The sequence below is a fragment of the Coregonus clupeaformis genome, chromosome 20 (genome assembly GCF_020615455.1).
Source record: "Coregonus clupeaformis isolate EN_2021a chromosome 20, ASM2061545v1, whole genome shotgun sequence".
Classification (NCBI taxonomy): domain Eukaryota; kingdom Metazoa; phylum Chordata; class Actinopteri; order Salmoniformes; family Salmonidae; genus Coregonus; species Coregonus clupeaformis.
In genome coordinates, this window is record NC_059211.1 from 41,491,752 (window position 1) to 41,510,975 (window position 19,224).

Below are 19,224 nucleotides of genomic sequence, written 5' to 3' on the forward strand. Positions count from 1 at the left end.
AGACTGGCTAGGCCACTCCAGGACCTTAATGTGCTTCTTCTTGAGCCACTCCTTTGTTGCCTTGGCCATGTGTTTTGGGTCATTGTCATGCTGGAATACCCATCCACAACCCATTTTCAATGCCCTGGCTGAGGGAAGGAGGTTCTCACCCAAGATTTGACGGTACATGGCCCCGTCCATCGTCCCTTTGATGCGGTGAAGTTGTCCTGTCCCCTTAGCAGAAAAACACCCCCAAAGCATGATGTTTCCACCTCCATGTTTGACGGTGGGGATGGTGTTCTTGGGGTCATAGGCAGCATTCCTCCTCCTCCAAACACGGCGAGTTGAGTTGATGCCAAAGAGCTCCATTTTGGTCTCATCTGACCACAACACTTTCACCCAGTTCTCCTCTGAATCATTCAGATGTTCATTGGCAAACTTCAGACGGCCCTGTATATGTGCTTTCTTGAGCAGGGGGACCTTGCGGGCGCTGCAGGATTTCAGTCCCTCACGGCGTAGTGTGTTACCAATTGTTTTCTTGGTGACTATGGTCCCAGCTGCCTTGAGATCATTGACAAGATCCTCCCATGTAGTTCTGGGCTAATTCCTCACCATTCTCATGATCATTGCAACTCCACAAGGTGAGATCTTGCATGGAGCCCCAGGCCGAGGGAGATTGACAGTTATTTTGTGTTTCTTCCATTTGCGTATAATCGCACCAACTGTTGTCACCTTCTCACCAAGCTGCTTGGCGATGGTCTTGTAGCCCATTCCAGCCTTGTGTAGGTCTACAATCTTGTCCCTGACATCCTTGGAGAGCTCTTTGGTCTTGGCCATGGTGGAGAGTTTGGAATCTGATTGATTGATTGCTTCTGTGGACAGGTGTCTTTTATACAGGTAACAAGATGAGATTAGGAGCACTCCCTTTAAGAGTGTGCTCCTAATCTCAGCTCGTTACCTGTATAAAAGACACCTGGGAGCCAGAAATCTTTCTGATTGAGAGGGGGTCAAATACTTATTTCCCTCAATAAAATGCAAATCAATTTATACAATTTTTGACATGCGTTTTTCTGGATTTATTTGTTGTTATTCTGTCTCTCACTGTTCAAATAAACCTACCATTAAAATTATAGACTGATCATTTACATTTTAGTCATTTAGCAGACGCTCTTATCCAGAGCGACTTACAGTTAGTGAATACATATTTTTTTTATACTGGCCCCCCGTGGGAATCGAACCCACAACCCTGGCATTGCAAACGCCATGCTCTATCAACTGAGCTACATCCCTGCCGGCCATTCCCTCCCCTACCCTGGACGATGCTGGGCCAATTGTGCGCCGCCCATGAGTCTCCCGGTCGCGGCCGGCTGCGACAGAGCCTGGATTCGAACCAGGATCTCTAGTGGCACAGTTAGCACTGCGATGCAGTGCCTTAGACCACTGCGCCACTCATTTCTTTGTCAGTGGGCAAACGTACAAAATCAGCAGGGGATCAAATACTTTTTTTTCTCTCACTGTATGTGCTTTGAATTGACCTTACTATTTGAATTATGTGCTTGTTCAAGACGTAGACTAGGGAGTGGGACGTTGGGAACACTGGAAGTTCAGATGGAATGATATCCTGGTTGAATGATCGCCAAAGATAATCTACAGCCCTTTTTGGTCACTGATGGAGCTCAGTCCAGTGTTATTTTTTTCAAACAAATGTTGAAATCTGAGAAATTGTACCTTCCCCATATTTTGTGGTGCAGAAGAGTAGTTAGTTAAGAAAAAAGCCAAGTTTTATAACAGGCCCCTCCCTCTCTGTTTGGACAGCTAATGGTTAAGGTGGGCACGGCCATTTACTATACAATACATGGCCTGGCCTGGCGTGACTCAGCCCTTACAGCCATTGGTCCCTCTATGGCCCGCCATCTCATGTTGCTGCTTTGCTGTTATTGACAGTAGAATCCCGCTGAACCCCAGGCTGCACTAGATGCCATGCTCTCTCTAATGGTTAAACATTGGATCCATCTGTGTTACCAGACAGGATAATGTGTTGAAATGGCTATAGAGCAGGGGAGGGCAGCTCTGAGCCACAGGCCTGGCAGGCTCCATCAGCTCAGTACAAACACATAGCATGGGGACTGACTGGGGATGGGGAGTTGGGCGGGTTGACATATCACACAAACAAGGACTGTACTGTGCTGTTTCATCTAATGTGATTCACAAATTCAAGGACCTTGACAATTGAAATGTGCATTACGACTGGATTGTGTGCTCTTAACTGAATGTGTAACGGTGCTGGATATATTGAGTGTTGTTGTGGGTGAGTGGTAATAATAAGCCAAAGTACTGAATGCTGACGATGTAGGGGGGAAAGCTGGTGAGGAAATCGGCTGGGTTTGAACTTGCACAAAAATGGCCCTTGCCAAGTTTTTAGTCCACAGAGTTATCTAAGCTACCACAGAGACTACCATTTTTTAAACTTTTTTTTATGCTCCCTATTGTAGATGTCCTGCTATCATTTCTGTAGTAATCAACATGGTCCTGTCGGGTCCTTATGCACAGTATGTATTACAATACATACGTTTAAAGCTTTTAGGTTGTGTGAGAGAAACTGTTCTGCTGTGTGGACCGCGATGAATTCCTGTGACTTGTTATTGTTTACGCGTTTGTTTGTTTTTCTGATGCTAAAAAAGGGGGTGTGGTTAAACAGTGATGAAGATAGAATATTAGACTTATATTGTCACCTGACCCGTTCATGAATAGATGTTATGTCTCTGACGCTGAGGACCAGGCCAGGTTTAACCTTCCAAACTGCCCAGTGTTCCTACTACAGTACTATCACAGCCACTAGACGTAGTGACAACACTTCCTTAGGTATACAGTGGATATTAGGTTTTACATAAGGAAGATTCATTTGTCACATCTTCACTATGGCAGTGAGTATGTACTACTGCACTCTCTTATTCTCTCTCTCTCTCTGTCTGTCTATCTCTATGTCTGCCTGTGTGATTCATGAGGCCCCATGTCCTCACCTCAGATACAATGTAAAGCTTACTCTAAATTAGATATATATATTTTTTTCTCATTTAGAAAATGTGTTCTTGCTCAACTTTACATGTAGCTTTCAGAGTTCTACAATCCATCAGCAGGTATACTTCATCTAGTGTCACCGCCCTACCTCATTGCTACTCTTGTGTCTGTGTGTGTGATGTATATATTTAAAATACTATAGGAAAATACCTTACTGGTAACTCCTTTCCACATGTATAGTATATGTAAACGCGTAACCTCAATACTACACAGTTGATATCATTATTGGGAAATCTGTTTTATAACCTGCTTACTAAAGATGCTACTGTCAAGGGATGCCAGTTGTCTCCAAATATATATTTAGAATCATTGCTATGCTGTAACTTTGATGGGTGTTTTATGTCGCTTTCTGAGATTTTCACTGGTTGATGGTGCTACCAGCAAACAGATTAACTGATCTGTGACTCTTACCTCAAATGGTGCTAATTTTTTCTATGTTTTTATTCTCATTAAGCTGTTATTCAGGTTGGTGATCCCAAAATCAACGACAAATCAAATTTCTTGACATTTTTAAATTAGCATTGCAAATACTATCACACATTCTGGTTGTAGCAAAATCAACTCTGGTGTTGTTTAAGTCAAGTACCTCATAATTCCTAGTTCATCTTAAAATATACTTTTAACAGTTATCTGCATACTTAGGAATTGGACAATTTTGTCTTGCTTCTGATTTTGGCTTGCTCTCAGATCACCATTTAACCAAATACTGCTATTAGCTTGTTGCATATTGGCTTTATGGGCAGTTGTTCTAAAACCATTTTCAAACTAGACTGGGCAGTTCTATTAGAGAGAGATTTGGTCCTCAGCAAATGTTTGGTTATCCACAGGTCAATGCTGTGACAACACGTCTATAGACAGATTGCAATTACATTACAAGGTTATTTCTAAGCAGTGTCTGTAATATTTAGTAGGAAATTCGATATTGGGTTGGATGGGATTGTGAACTTACCTCTCTCTCTCAGAGAATATAAAATGTACCCCTCATTTTTTTTATCATGTAAAAATGTTTTATAGATGGGTGTGAACTGTCCTGACAACCTCTTGTTGATATGTGACATACTTTGAAGAATGTCAAAACATTTATCAATTTGACCTCTGAAAATTGGAATCGCAATCAATCACAAGTTTTGTTTCACCTCTTGTTGATCTTCTCCATTCTTGCTACTCTTCCTGACCCCAGGAATAGTAGCTTCTGCAAAAGCTAATGGGGATCCAAATAAACAAACAAATGTATCAAAGAATATATAAATATATACGTATCTATCTCTCTATATATATATATATATATATATATATATATATATATATATATATTTACACACACACACTACCGTTCAAAAGTTTGGGGTCACTTAGAAATGTCCTAGTTTTTTTCGAAAGAAAAGCAATTTATTTGTCCATTAAATAACATCAACTTGATCAGAAATACAGTGTAGACATTGTTAATGTTTTAAATGGCTATTGTAGCTGGAAACGGCTGATTTTTAATGGAATATCTACATAGGCGTACAGAGGCCCATTATCAGCAACCATCAGTCCTGTGTTCCAATGGTACGTTGGGTTTGCTAATCCAATTTTATCATTTTAAAAGGCTAATTGATCATTAGAAAACCCTTTTGCAATTATGTTAGCACAGCTGAAAACTGTTGTGCTGATTAAAGAAGCAAGGAAACTGGCCTTCTTGAGACTAGTTGAGTATATGAAGCATCAGCAATTGTTGGTTCGATTACAGGTTCAAAATGGCCAGAAACAAATAACTTTCTTCTGAAACTCGTCAGTCTATTCTTGTTCTGAGAAATTAAGGCTATTCCATGCGAGAAATTGCCAAGAAACTGAAGATCTCGTACAACGCTGTGTACTACTCCCTTCACAGAACAGCGCAAACTGGCTCTAACCAGAATAGAAAGAGGAGTGGGAGGCCCCGGAGCACAACTGAGCGAGACAACCAATACATTAGAGTGTCTAGTTTGAGAAACAGACACCTCACAGGTCCTCAACTGGCAGCTATATTAAATAGTACCCGCAAAACACCAGTCTCAACGTCAACAGTGAAGAGGCGACTCCGGGATGCTGACCTTCTAGACAGAGTTGCAAAGAAAAAGACCCACAATTGCTGATGCTCCAGATACTCAACTAGTCTCAAGAAGGCCAGTTTTATTGCTTCTTTAATCAGCACAACAGTTTTCAGCTGTGCTAACATAATTGCAAAAGGGTTTTCTAATGATCAATTAGCCTTTTAAAATGATAAACTTGGATTAGCGAACACAACGTGCCATTGGAACACAGGACTGATGGTTGCTGATAATGGGCCTCGGTACGCCTATGTAGATATTCCATTAAAAGTCAGCCGTTTCCAGCTACAATAGCCATTTACAACATTAACAATGTCTACACTGTATTTCGGATCAATTTGATGTTATTTTAATGGACAAAGAAATTGCTTTTCTTTCGAAAACAAGGACATTTTATGCATTCAGAAAGTATTCAGACCCCTTGACTTTTTCCACTTTGTTACGTTACAGCCTTAATCTAAAATTGATGGAATTATGTTCTTCCTCATCAATCTACACACAATACCCCATAATGACAAAGCGAAAACAGGTTTTTAGATTTCTTTGCACATTTATTAAAAATAAAAAACAAATACCTTATTTACATAAGAATTCAGACCCTTTGCTATGAGACTCGAAATTGAGCTCAGGTGCATCCTGTTTCCATTGATCATCCTTGAGATGTTTCTACAACTTGATTGGAGTCCACCTGTGGTAGATTCAATTGATTGGATGTGATTTGGAAAGACACACACCTGTCTATATAAGGTCCCACAGTTGACAGTGCATGTCAGAACAAAAACCAAGCCATGAGGTTGAAGGAATTGTCCGTAGAGCTCCGAGACAGGATTGTGTCGAGGCACAGATCTGGGGAAGAGACCAAAAAATGTATGCAGCATTGAAGTTCCCCAAGAACACAGTGGCCTCATCATTCTTAAAAGGAAGAAGTTTGGAAGCACCAAGACTCTTCCTAGAGCTGGCCGCCTGGCCAAACTGAGCAGTCGGGGTAGAAGGGCCTTGGTCAGGGAGGTGACCAAGAACCCGATGGTCACTCTGACAGAGCTCCAGAGTTCCTCTGTGGAGATGGGAGAACCTTCCAGAAGGACAACCATCTCTGCAGCACTCCACCAATCAGGCCTTTATGGTAGAGTAGCCAGATGGAAGCCACTCCTCAGTAAAAGGCACATGACAGCCTGCTTGGAGTTTGCCGAAAGGCACCTAAATGACTCTGACCATGAGAAACAAGATTGAACTCTTTGTCCTGAATACCAAGCGTCGCGTCTGGAGGAAACCTGGCACCATCCCTACGGTGAAGCATGGTGGTGGCAGCATCATGCTGTGGGGATGTTTTTCAGCGGCAGAGACTGGGAGACTAGTCAGGATCTAAGGAAAGATGATCGGAGCAAAGTACAGAGAGATCCTTGATGAAAACCGGCTCCAGAGCGCTCAGGACCTCAGGCTGGGCCGAAGGTTCACCTTCCAACAGGACAACGACCCTAAGCACACAGCCAAGACAACACAGGAGTGGCTTCGGGACAAGTCTCTGAATGTCCTTAAGTGGCCCGGACTTGAACCCGATCGAACATCTCTGGAGAGACCTGAAAATAGCTGTGCAGCGACGTTACCCATTCAACCTGACAGAGCTTGAGAGGATCTGCAGAGAAGAAATGGAGAAACACCCCAAATACAGGTGTGCCAAGCTTATAGCGTCATATCCAAGAATACTCGAGGCTGTAATCTCTGCCAAAGGTGCTTCAACAAAGTACTGAGTAAAGGGTCTGAATACTTATGTAAATGTGATATTTCCGTAATTTTTTTTATTCATTTTTTTACGGTTTTTGCTTTGTCATTATGGGTTATTGTGTTTAGATTGATGAAATAAAAAAAAACAATTTAATCAATTTAGAATAAGGCAGTAACGTCACAAAATGTGGAAAAAGTCAAGGGGTCTGAATACTTTCTGAATGCACTGTATATAAAATAAACAATTGAGAACGTGCTCAATTACTGTGAACCAGAGCCATAGATCTATAAACAGTATATTTATATGTACTCAATCTGTGGCTCTGCTGTAATCATGTGGTCTTTTTAAATCCCTCATTTCAAAGATTTCAGGAACAGTCTATTTTTTGAGATCCTACGTATTCCTGTGTAAGGTGGTGTGAGGAGCCTAGAACTGTGAATGTGTCCTTGGGAGGGGGGTGTGGCCTCATCAGTCGGTCCTAGGGAGGGAGTGAGACCATCACACAGTCACTGTCCCCAAAAGGTGTCATATACAGAAAGAAAATGTTATAAATATACATGTCCTTGCAAATCAGTCACACCTCTGCCATGCGGCCGAATTTGACACTTAGCATAATTATTCTGTGTTCGCAGCAGTCCAGGTACACCTGTTCAATGTACAAATCAACAAAATAAATCCAGACTTTTATTCTACCAGATCATTTTACTCGTGGCTCTTTTTCCATTGCGCATCGTTGCCTTCAGGCAACAGAAAACCTTTTTGGAAAACTGAAAACTAGCTGTTATTGGAAGAGAGTTTTGGAACTCTCTTTCTTATTGGTCTATTAACTAATTTGCCGCCTGGTGATGTCACCAGGCAAGCCAAAACTCCATCCCACCAAAACAGGCTGACATTTTCAAACAGCTTTTGCACTAAAAGGGCATTATAATTTTCACAATTTCACAGTATTATTCCAACCTCTTAGTCTGGAAATATACACAGTGTACAAAACATTAAGAGCACCTTCCTAATATTGAGTTGCACCCACCCCTTTTGCCCTTAGAACAGCCTCAATTCATCGGGGCAGGGACTCTACAAGGTGTCGAAAGCATTCCACAGGGATGCTTCTCACAGTTGTCAAGTTGGCACTTAAATATTTTGTCTTGCCCATTCACCCTCTGAATGGCACACATACACAATCCATATCTCAAGGCTTTAAAATCCTTATTTAACATGTCTCCTCCCCTTCATCTACACTGATTTGAAGTGGATTTAACAAGTGACATCAATAAGGGATCATAGCTTTCCCCTGGATTCACCTGGTCAGTCTATGTCATGGAAAGAGCAGGTGTTCTTAATGTTTGTATACCTTCTTTCAGGAGGTAGAGCGATCTGAGCGCATGGTGCAAGTGATTATTTTGCATGTTTAAATAGAGATAATTTGACAATAAAAAAGTATGTGTGTAGGAGGAACCTCTAAAGCAGCATAGCTTTCTATATTAAAAATAATATACTTTTTTTGTTGTGTCAGGGCAAGTGCAGTTAGGCTACTTTTTTGTTGTTGCTTCCGGGCAAAGTCCTGCAGTTACGCTACTTTTCAGGGCAATGTCATGTAAAATGTTATGTAAAATGATGGCCTTGGTCAATGTTTTTGCCAACATATCCACTGACATTCACAGGCAATGGACACCGGGTCATAAATTCTATGGGCCAAAGGAGCCTAATTGAGCAGTTAGGATCATACCCTCTGATAGTGAGGACAGTGAGCTTGAGGACAGTGACAGCGAGGAAGAATGGGCCCCAAGAATCAGGTTTGAGAGGCAGTGAAATACTAGTTTATGCCCAACTTGTATTATCTTATGAAAAGAGTGCTTGTTTCTACAATGTTTCACTTAATAAATGTTCTGAATATATCAGATTTTCCTTGGTGTTTTAGTACCCTCATGGCACAGCATTGGGGGTAAAAGTGATTTTATAAAATATTGATACATTATCAGAAAGCCTAAATCTTCTAAAAAGATAGGATGGGAAGTGCAGTAGAGGGTTAAAGATTTTATTTTATTTAGCATTCTGTCTCTAACTTATTGCCATGTAGGCCTACTGTATTTTAAAGAAATAAACCCCAAATCTGGAAATCGCTCAAATAACATACCTACCCGAGTCTCAAGCTCAGAAAATAGTCTAACTTTGGCAGTCTTTTGTTGTTGACAGCAACTTTGACTGGAGTTGTGAAACCACGCAGACAGACAAATAGAGATGAGCCCAGTGATACATCACAGCTCTGCTGAGCGTAGCATACACAAATTAGACACCTTGTTTGGTATTTAGATTAGCATTATGGCATTTTACAGTAGATCACACATAAGCCCTGTATGCACTCTGAATTCTTTTCCTATCATCGCTGAGATCAATCCTCGCTCCCCATCTCTTCCTGGGGCTTTGACTTTGGATTTGGGACACAGGCTGGCAGGCTGTGTCTGATGTGTTGGTTTCACACGAGGCGGAGTGGGCTGGGGATTAAAAGGCAGATTGATCTGGGTGTCAGACAGAGATAAGCGGACAGGGTCTCTCTGATTTATTGGGGAGACGGGAAGTTAATATCAGCCCACATGCTGCAGTGGCACACAGAAACTAGGAACTCTGGCAATACTGGGGGTTTAGAATGTATGACAATGTCAAAGCCCCATTGTAATATTAAATGAGCAATTATTACAGTGATTGAAAATCTCAATCTTTTACAATGTTGTGTGCTGGTGGTGGGGGGACAGATGTTGGGCTGTTTTGCACTGAATTAGTCATTTGTATATTGTTGTTAAATATGGTGGTGAAATGGCACTCCTTGTGAGCAGGCCCTTTCTGTTTGCCTCATAATGCATTCCATGTATTATTGCCTTACTAAGCAATGTGTTGTGCAGCTAGGCTTTTTCTGTGCCCAAGGGGACTGCTCAATGTCATTAACGCTAACAGTTGCCACATGCCTGTAATGTATTGCTGCATCCGTTATTGACAATGAGATGATTCAGTGTAGTAATGATGGATTGGCCTGGGAGGAACAGCCAGGGCTCTGCAACCAAGTGTCAGTATACTGTGTCCTTTTAGTTATCACTGCAGTACTGGAGACACATTCATCTTAAACACTGTTTATATTATACATTGTAGGGTATTCATTTAAATACCTTTATTTTGCTGTTGGTTTTAAAAACGTGTGTTTAAGACAACAGTGACAATAGGTCTACATACAATACCTTGCATTTGAACAAATATATGACCACATACTCCATTGCCACGGTCTTGACCAATACATCACAGGATATCTAGAGTATAATCAACAGGATCTGAAAATAATTTGTGCTATGCCTTAGTTCCCTCCCAGAAACCGTTGCCTATTTGGATATCTAAATTAACATTCACAATGGTAGGAAGAGGCTGATGTGACATTTGCTATGAAAGCCTGAGTCTCATTCTACCATCAGCAGTTCTCAAGATAATGAGAGTATGAATAGAAACCTGGCAGCGGTAATCAGCGCCACTGTTCTATTTAGATCAGGCCTCATAGAGTGAAGTTCAGTTGTATGGTTTAATTTTGTTTCGCCAGTTTGGTGTGACCTGGCTGCTGCCTTTCAGTTAGACCACACAGTTGAAGGATCCCTTATTCTTTATTAGTGAAAATAGTGACAGAAGGAGTCAACCATTATTTCTAAGCACACTGTGTGTGAGCACTGGACTTCTTAGCTTAGGCTGGTAAATCATGCTATTTTGAGACAGTTGGAGAAGGAGAGAGGGGGTGTTATAGAGCAGAGGGGTGAGTGGCACCTCTAAATGTATGCCTGCTGTCACGTCATTAAAAACCTTGGTGACCCTGAACACTATTTCACTCTCAGCGCTTGAGCTGCCATTGGTGACGGGTGGGAGTCTGGAGAGGTGTCAGCTCCGACACGGACTGGTTTAATCAGCGCTGCTGCTCCCAGGCTAACGTCCATCAGACTCCCATTGATGTGCTGTCAGATAGCTAGGCCCCGGCCTCCTACTTCAGTCAGCACCTACCGACGCTTCACATTTCATCCCTTACCTGGGAGTGGGCTTAATTGGGCCGATTCTGGGACAAATGCTCTAGCCGGAGGGAGACACGAGTTATGGAGACACAAGTTATGGAAACACGAGTTATGGAGACAGAAGGTAATGGAGAGTATGTAGAGATAAATAGTCCTGCAGGCATCTATTTAGAATTCCTCACGTGAAGAACTCTCTCCACAATAAACTGGTGGTCTTTTGACAGTCTTGAAGCACAGCAGTGTCTCTGTGTTTGGAGTCAGTAGAGCGGTTAATACTATGTATCATATGGGGAGACTATTACTGGCAACACAGATGCAAGTAGTCATGCATCTGCCATGCTGTTGAAAAAGCCTCTAGGAGAGGAATCTGTTTTGGTCCAATTTGCAGCCCTGGTGAGGTGCATACCCCATGTGTCCATATTGTTACTGAACCTACAGACAGCTGCCTTGTGAAAGACTTCCCCATATGTAGTCTTTGTTTTTTCCCCAATATTATCCAAGTCCCTTGCAGTGTTTCTTAATCATCTGTATGAGTGCACAGTAGAGAAGCTTTAGGGCTAAGTACTATTGTGGATGATTGGTATTCACTTATAGTATTTACCGACAGGCATACAATACTTTTCCAGATCACAGTGACAAATCATTGAGTGAAATCTTGCAACAGTAAATGTTATTTTATGGTTATGGTATATTGATCCGTGCACATTGATTTGGTCCAGATAATGTTGTGGAAGGGTTTGCAGTAGTTTGGGGGGAAAGAGACCATTGATATATCACAGAACAGTCTCCTTTTTGTTCTTGGTCATTTATTTTTGTGCTGCTCCATTTTTCATGTTGGAAAATAAACTCCAGGGTTAACAGACAATGAGAGACTTATAATGAATTCCGCCATTGGTCTTCAAAGTCATTAAATCATTTGCATGGTTAAGCATGCCAATCAAGCAACCAGTCTAAAGTCTCTCACTCTCCCCCATCCATCCATGGTGGTCCTGGTTTGGTGTCTGTGAGTGAGCATATGTCTGTGAAGTCTCACATTCTCACAAATTAGCCTTATTTAAAAGGAAATGGGTTAGGTGGCTCAGAGACACCTTACCTTTCTTTGGATTTCCCTCTCTTTTTCTTGAGCAGAAGGCTTCAAAATGGCTTCGATTAATGCAGAATGCTCCCTCAATTAAAAAATCCAAAGTGATCATGAATTTTTCATTCTTGGAGCATTTAAGCTAATTATGGCACAAATGAAGAACATTGTGGTGAAACTCCACAAAAGGGTCTGACATTGACGGCCAATGTCACTGTCACGGGGCCACTCTCTGCCGCGATGCTAATCACCACAGCTGTTTAATATTCCTGCCTGTGTATTCTCCTCTCTACTGTCCTCTATCAATGCTCTCTCTCCCTCCCTCAGTCTCTCTCTCTCCCTCCCTCAGTCTCTCTCTCTCCCTCCCTCAGTCTCTCTCTCTCCCTCCCTCAGTCTCTCTCTCCCTCCCTCAGTCTCTCTCTCTCTCTCCCTCCCTCAGTCTCTCTCTCTCCCTCCCTCAGTCTCTCTCTCTCTCCCTCCCTCCCGCAGTCTCTCTCTCTCTCCCTCCCTCAGTCTCTCTCTCCCTCCCTCAGTCTCTCTCTCTCCCTCCCTCAGTCTCTCTCTCTCCCTCCCTCAGTCTCTCTCTCTCCCTCCCTCAGTCTTTCTCTCTCCCTCCCTCAGTCTCTCTCTCTCTCCCTCCCTCAGTCTCTCTCTCTCCCTCCCTCAGTCTCTCTCTCTCTCCCTCCCTCAGTCTCTCTCTCTCTCTCCCTCCCTCAGTCTCTCTCTCTCCCTCCCTCAGTCTCTCTCTCTCCCTCCCTCAGTCTCTCTCTCCCTCCCTCAGTCTCTCTCTCTCCCTCCCTCAGTCTCTCTCTCTCCCTCCCTCAGTCTCTCTCTCTCCCTCCCTCAGTCTCTCTCTCTCCCTCCCTCAGTCTCTATCTCTCCCTCCCTCAGTCTCTCTCTCTCCCTCCCTCAGTCTCTCTCTCTCCCTCCCTCAGTCTCTCTCTCCCTCCCTCAGTCTCTCTCTCTCCCTCCCTCAGTCTCTCTCTCTCCCTCCCTCAGTCTCTCTCTCTCCCTCCCTCAGTCTCTATCTCTCCCTCCCTCAGTCTCTCTCTCCCTCCCTCAGTCTCTCTCTCTCCCTCCCTCAGTCTCTCTCTCCCTCCCTCAGTCTCTCTCTCTCCCTCCCTCAGTCTCTCTCTCTCCCTCCCTCAGTCTCTCTCTCTCCCTCCCTCAGTCTCTCTCTCTCACTCACCCTCTTTCTCTCTCTCTCTCTCTCTCTCTCTCTCTCTCTCTCTCTCTCTCTCTCTGTGGATGGTGTTTATAATGGAAATTAACTAATTGTTGTAATATAATCTTAATTATTATATTATATAATGCAGTAAATATAGCTTGTTACTTGCTAAGCAATTTTGTCACATTTCAAGGGCAATCAATTTGTATAAGATAAAATCTGCCCGCCTCTGTCATGAGAGACAAAGGGAATATTGGGCTTTTCCCCCGACTAGATATTCATGACAACCCACTGACAGCCTCAACAATGACTCTAATGATAGACAACGTGTCAGTCATATGGAGGTCACTTACTGCCTGCCTGAATATGTGCTGAATTGATGATTGATACATTGATGGGAAGTTGATATATAATTCACAAGTATGTTTATTTCATTTTGTCTGCTTGTTTCAGGTCCTATTTCTAGCATAAGGCTACAAATGTTGGATCTTAATTTGATCACACTTTTGTTGCTGAGAATTTTCCTGCACAGCAGGAAATGCAAACTTGTAGTGCATTTGAGTTTTAAAAAGGCTTTTAAAGTTTGTAATTTCCACTTTGAAAATGCAGACTTGATTTGCCCTTATGAAAAATGTATCAACCCCTACAAAAATTACCATTAATTATAATCCACATAATAATTCACATTTCCTGTTGCTGTAGGATTATTTTCCTACTGTAGCAACCTGGCTTAAATTAAGATCATACAACTGTACTTGTTCTATTTCTGCATCATCAATAACTATAGGAACACAAATATAAACACAACATGGAACAATTTAAAATATTATACTGTGTTACAGTTCATATAAGGAAATAATTCAATTGAAATACATTCATTAGGCCTGAATCTATGGATTTCACATGACTGGGAATACAGATATGCTTCTCTTGGTCACAGATACAGTACCTTAAAAAAAGGTAGGGGCGTGGATCAGAAAACCAGTCAGTATCAGTATTTGCCTCATGCAGCACGACACATCTCCTTTGCATATACACTACGTGGCTATAAGTATGTGGACACCTGCTCATCGAACATCTCATTCCAAAATCATGGGCATTGCAATGGCGTTGGTCCCCCCTTTGCTGCTATAACAGCCTCCACTCTTCTGGGAAGGCTTTCCACTAGATGTTGGAACATTGCTGTGGGGACTTGCTTCCATTCAGCCACAAGAGCATTAGTGAGGTCGGGCACTGATGTTGGGCAATTAGGCCTGGCTTGCAGTCGGCGTTCCAATTCATCCCAAAGGTGTTCGATGGAGTTGAGGTCAGGTCTCTGTGCAGGCCAGTCAAGTTCTTCCACACCGATCTTGACAAACCATTTCTGTATGGGCCTCGCTTTGTGCACAGGGTTATTGTCATGCTGAAACAGGAAAGAGCCTTCCCCAAACTGTTGCCACAAAGTTGGAAGCACAAAATCGTCTAGAATGTAATTGTATGCTGTAGCGTTAAGATTTCACTTCACTGGAACTAAGGGGCCTAGACCGAACCATGAAAAACAGCCCCAGACCATTATTCCTCCTCCACTAAACTTTAAAGTTGGCACTATGCGTTGGGGCAGGTAGCGTTCTCCTGGCATCCGCCTAACCCAGATTCGTCCGTCGGACTGCCAGATGGTGAAGCATGATTCATCACTCCAGAGAACGCGTTTCCACTACTCCAGAGTCCAATGGCGGCGAGCTTTACACCACTCCAGCCGACGCTTGGCATTGTGCATGGTGATCTTAGGCTTGTGTGTGGCTGCTCCGCCATAGAAACCCATTCCCTACAAACAGTTATTGTGCTGACGTAGCTTTCAGAGGCAGTTTGGAACTTGGTAGTGAATGTTGTAACCGAGGACAGACAACTTTTACGCGCTACGCGCTTCAGCACTCTGTGATCCCGTTCTGTGAGCTTCGCGGCTGAGCTGTTGTTGCTCTTAGACGTTTCCACTTCACAATAACAGCGCTTACAGTTGACCGGGGCAGCTCTAGCAGGGCAGAAATTTGACGAACTGACTTGTTAGAAATGTGGCATCCTATGACGGTGCCATGTTGAAAGTCCCTGAGCTCTTCAGTAAGACCATTCTACTGCCAATGTTTGTCTATGGTGATTGCATGGCTGTGTGCTCGATTTAATACACCTGTCTGCAATGGGTGTGGCTGAAATAGCCAAATTCACTAATTTGAAGGGGTATCCACATTTTTTGGTATATATAGTGTAGTTGATCAGGCTGTTGATTGTGGCTTGTGGATTGTTGTCCCACTCCTCTTCAGTGGCTGTGCGAAGTTGCTGGATATTGGCGGGAACTGGAACACGCTGTCGTACACGTCAATCCAGAGCATCCCAAAAATGCTAAAAGGGTGACATGTCTGATGAGTATGCAGGCCATGGAAGAACTGGGACATTTTCAGCATCCAGGAATTGTGTACAGATCCTTGCGACATGGCACCGTGCATTATCATGCTGAAACATGAGGTGATGGCGGCGGATGAATGGCACGACAATGGGCCTCAGTATCTCGTCACGGTATCTCTGTGTATTCAAATTGCCATCGATGAAATGTAATTGTGTTCATTGTCCGTAGCTTATGCCTGCCCATAGCATAACCCCACTGCCACCATGGGGCATTCTGTTCACAACGTTGACATCAGCAAACCGCTCGCCCACACGACGCCATACGCTGTCTGCCATCTGCCCGGTGCAGTTGAAACCGGGATTAATCCGTGAAGAGCACACTTCTCCAGCGTGCCAGTGGCCATTGAAGGTGAGCATTTGCCCACTGATGTCGGTTACGACGCCGAACTGCAATCAGGTCAAGACCCTGGTGAGGACAACGAGCACGCAGATGAGCTTCCCTGAGAAATTACTTGGTTGTGCAAACCCACAGTTTCATCAGCTGACCGGGTGGCTGGTCTCAGATGATCCCGCAGGTGAAGAAGCCGGATGTGGAGGTCCTGGGCTGCCGTGGTTACACGTGGTCTGCGGTTGTGAGGCCGGTTGGACATACTGCCATATTCTCTAAAACGACGTTTGAGACGGCTTATGGTAGAGAAATGAACATTCAATTCTCTGGCAACAGCTCTGGTGGACATTCCTGCAGTCAGCATGCCAATTGCACGCTTCCTCAAAACTTGAGACATCTGTGGCATTGTGTTGTGTGACAAAACTGCACATTTTAGAGTGGCCTTTTATTGTCCCCAGCACAAGGTGCCCCTGTGTAATGATCATGTTGTTTAATCACCTTCTTGATATGCCACACCTGTCAGGTGGATGGATTATCTTGGCAAAGGAGAAATGCTCACTAACAAGGATGTAAACACATTTGTGCACAAAAGTTGAGAGAAATAAGCTTTTTGTGCGTATGAAACATTTCTGGGATGTTTTATTTCAACTCATGAAATACGGGACCAACACTTTACATGTTGCATTTATATTTTTGTTCAGTGTAATAACTAAGGGGCTATAACATTGACAGAAGGCACTGATAAGAGGATTTATCATACAACAACAACTAACTTGAATTGAGTAAGGATGCAATCTGTAAAGAAATCAGTGCAAACAACAAAGAGAAACTCCATAGCCCTAGTAGGCCTACAGACCATCAGTATTGTCTGAGTGTGTACACAAACAGAATCCCTGTGTCCTTTGAAGAGGTCTGTAGTGAGCCGTGATGCATTATATTAATAGCATTACTAGGTTTCTGGAAGCAATGCTGATTAAATATTCATTGACTTTGATTACAGTGAAATTAAGACTGAAGCCTCGTCTCAAATCCAGAGGAATAATGGCACTGTAAATAATGCATTGTTCCTAAATTGAGAACAGCAGATTTGACGCCCCTACCCTGATTGTTTAGCCATTTGTCTGAGGCAGTCATTCTCTGTGTACATATTTAGGTATCACTGCAGAGTGGCACTCTGACAGAAAGATGGCTCTCATGCTGTCTTGACTTTGGAATACCTAGTGGAGAGGTATGGGCAAACTGGGCGAGGTTAGGCTGACTGATATTGTAATTGTACTGTAGTTTGGTTGTTTGATCATGTCATCAAGAATCAAGGGTCTTGCTGTCCATTTTGTGTCCTTTTCACAATTTTTCTATGCACTTTGGTTACTGTATCAAATCTGGATTAAAAGTTGCATTGGTGTGTGTGTGTGTAGGTGGGTGGGTGGAATACTCAACAGAACAGCCCCGTTTAATGTCTACTTAACTTTCTGAGTCATATACATTGTTATCAGTTAAAGAGATTAGAGTTATACCTTTTAAGTAAATATTTGAAATGCATTCATATTTATATTCCTTGGCACTTCAACATCAACTGTTTTCTCAGCTAAACAAACACTAATACGATGAGGAAGGGGTAGAATAGAAAGGGAGAGTGAGGAAAAAACTATTTTCTCTTTTTAAGTTTCAGCTGCGGTCATTTAGCTGGCTTGTTTATTTAAATGGTAATGTGCCGCAAGTGAAACATGCATTGCAAATCGAGTTGAGTAGAAAGAGCACTTCAAATAAGAAGTGGCAAGTGCCTGCTTTTGAAAGAGCCTGCGTGAGTTTATCTATGTCCTTTTCTCCATATTAAGTGGGCTACAAAGTTGGGAGTTTTGTGTGAAGATGACATCTCCCCTGTGACTGTGAATAATTAATGATAAATTATTCCATTCTCAACCAACACTACCGCCACAATCACCATCCACACCAACCGCTTTGTGCCAGATAAGTATTACAATTTCAGTCTTATCAGTCTTCTAAGACTTGGGATGTAGAAGTTCCTGTCAGTCGGCAAAAGCTGTGAAGTGTCAGCCTTGTGACATTATGTTAGAATAAACCATAAACCTTGATTAACTGTGACCTGACACGCCGCCACTCTCAAATAAAGAAGCTGCTGCTTTTTGGGAGGGGTGGGCAGCCACAAGAAGAAAGTTACAGAAAGGGTTTTATACATTCAAGTTTTATTAGCCTTATGTATGGAATATGCATGGTATACATTGTCCAACGAAATGCTTACTTGCAGGTTCCTTCTCGACAATGCAACAACAATAAGAAATAATACAAGATAAGAATACGAACATAAAGTAAATGGCTCAGTAGAATATATATATTTTTTTGCATAAGTATAATACAGGAAGGCACAATTTATAGTCCAATATTTACACGTGTATTGGGGAGGGGGGATCTGGTAGAAGCAGTTGTGATGTGTGTGTAGCATGAATGTACAGTGGGGAGAACAAGTATTTGATACACTGCCGATTTTGCAGGTTTTCCTACTTACAAAGCATGTAGAGGTCTGTACTTTTTATCATAGGTACACTTCAACTGTGAGAGACGGAATCTAAAACAAAAATCCAGAAAATCACATTGTATGATTTTTAAGTAATTAATTTGCATTTTATTGCATGACATAAGTATTTGATCACCTACCAACCAGTAAGAATTCCAGCTCTCACAGACCTGTTAGTTTTTCTTTAAGAAGCACTCCTGTTCTCCACTCATTACCTGTATTAACTGCACCTGTTTGAACTCGTTACCTGTATAAAAGACACCTGTCCACACACTCAATCAAACAGACTCCAACCTCTCCACAATGGCCAAGACCAGAGAGCTGTGTAAGGACATCAGGGATACAATTGTAGACCTGCACAAGGCTGGGATGGGCTACAGAACAATAGGCAAGCAGCTTGGTGAGAAGGCAACAACTGTTGGCGCAATTATTAGAAAATGGAAGAAGTCCAAGATGACGGTCAATCACCCTCGGTCTGGGGCTCCATGCAAGATCTCACCTTGTGGGGCATCAATGATCATGAGGAAGGTGAGGGATCAGCCCAGAACTACACGGCAGGACCTGGTCAATGACCTGAAGAGAGCTGGGACCACAGTCTCAAAGAAAATCATTAGTAACACACTACGCCGTCATGGATTAAAATCCTGCAGCGCACGCAAGGTCCCCCTGCTCAAGCCAGCGCATATCCAGGCCCGTCTGAAGTTTGCCAATGACCATCTGGATGATCCAGAGGAGGAATGGGAGAAGGTCATGTGGTCTGATGAGACAAAAATAGAGCTTTTTGGTCTAAACTCCGTG

At 42.8% G+C, this 19,224-nt stretch overlaps 1 protein-coding gene across 3 annotated transcripts in view; it reads left to right on the plus strand.

Annotated features, from left to right (window-relative positions):
- The window catches only part of agbl4 (AGBL carboxypeptidase 4), a 369,255-nt gene that overhangs the window by 275,924 nt on the left and 74,107 nt on the right, over positions 1-19,224 (plus strand). The gene's annotated exons all lie outside the window — the stretch shown is intronic.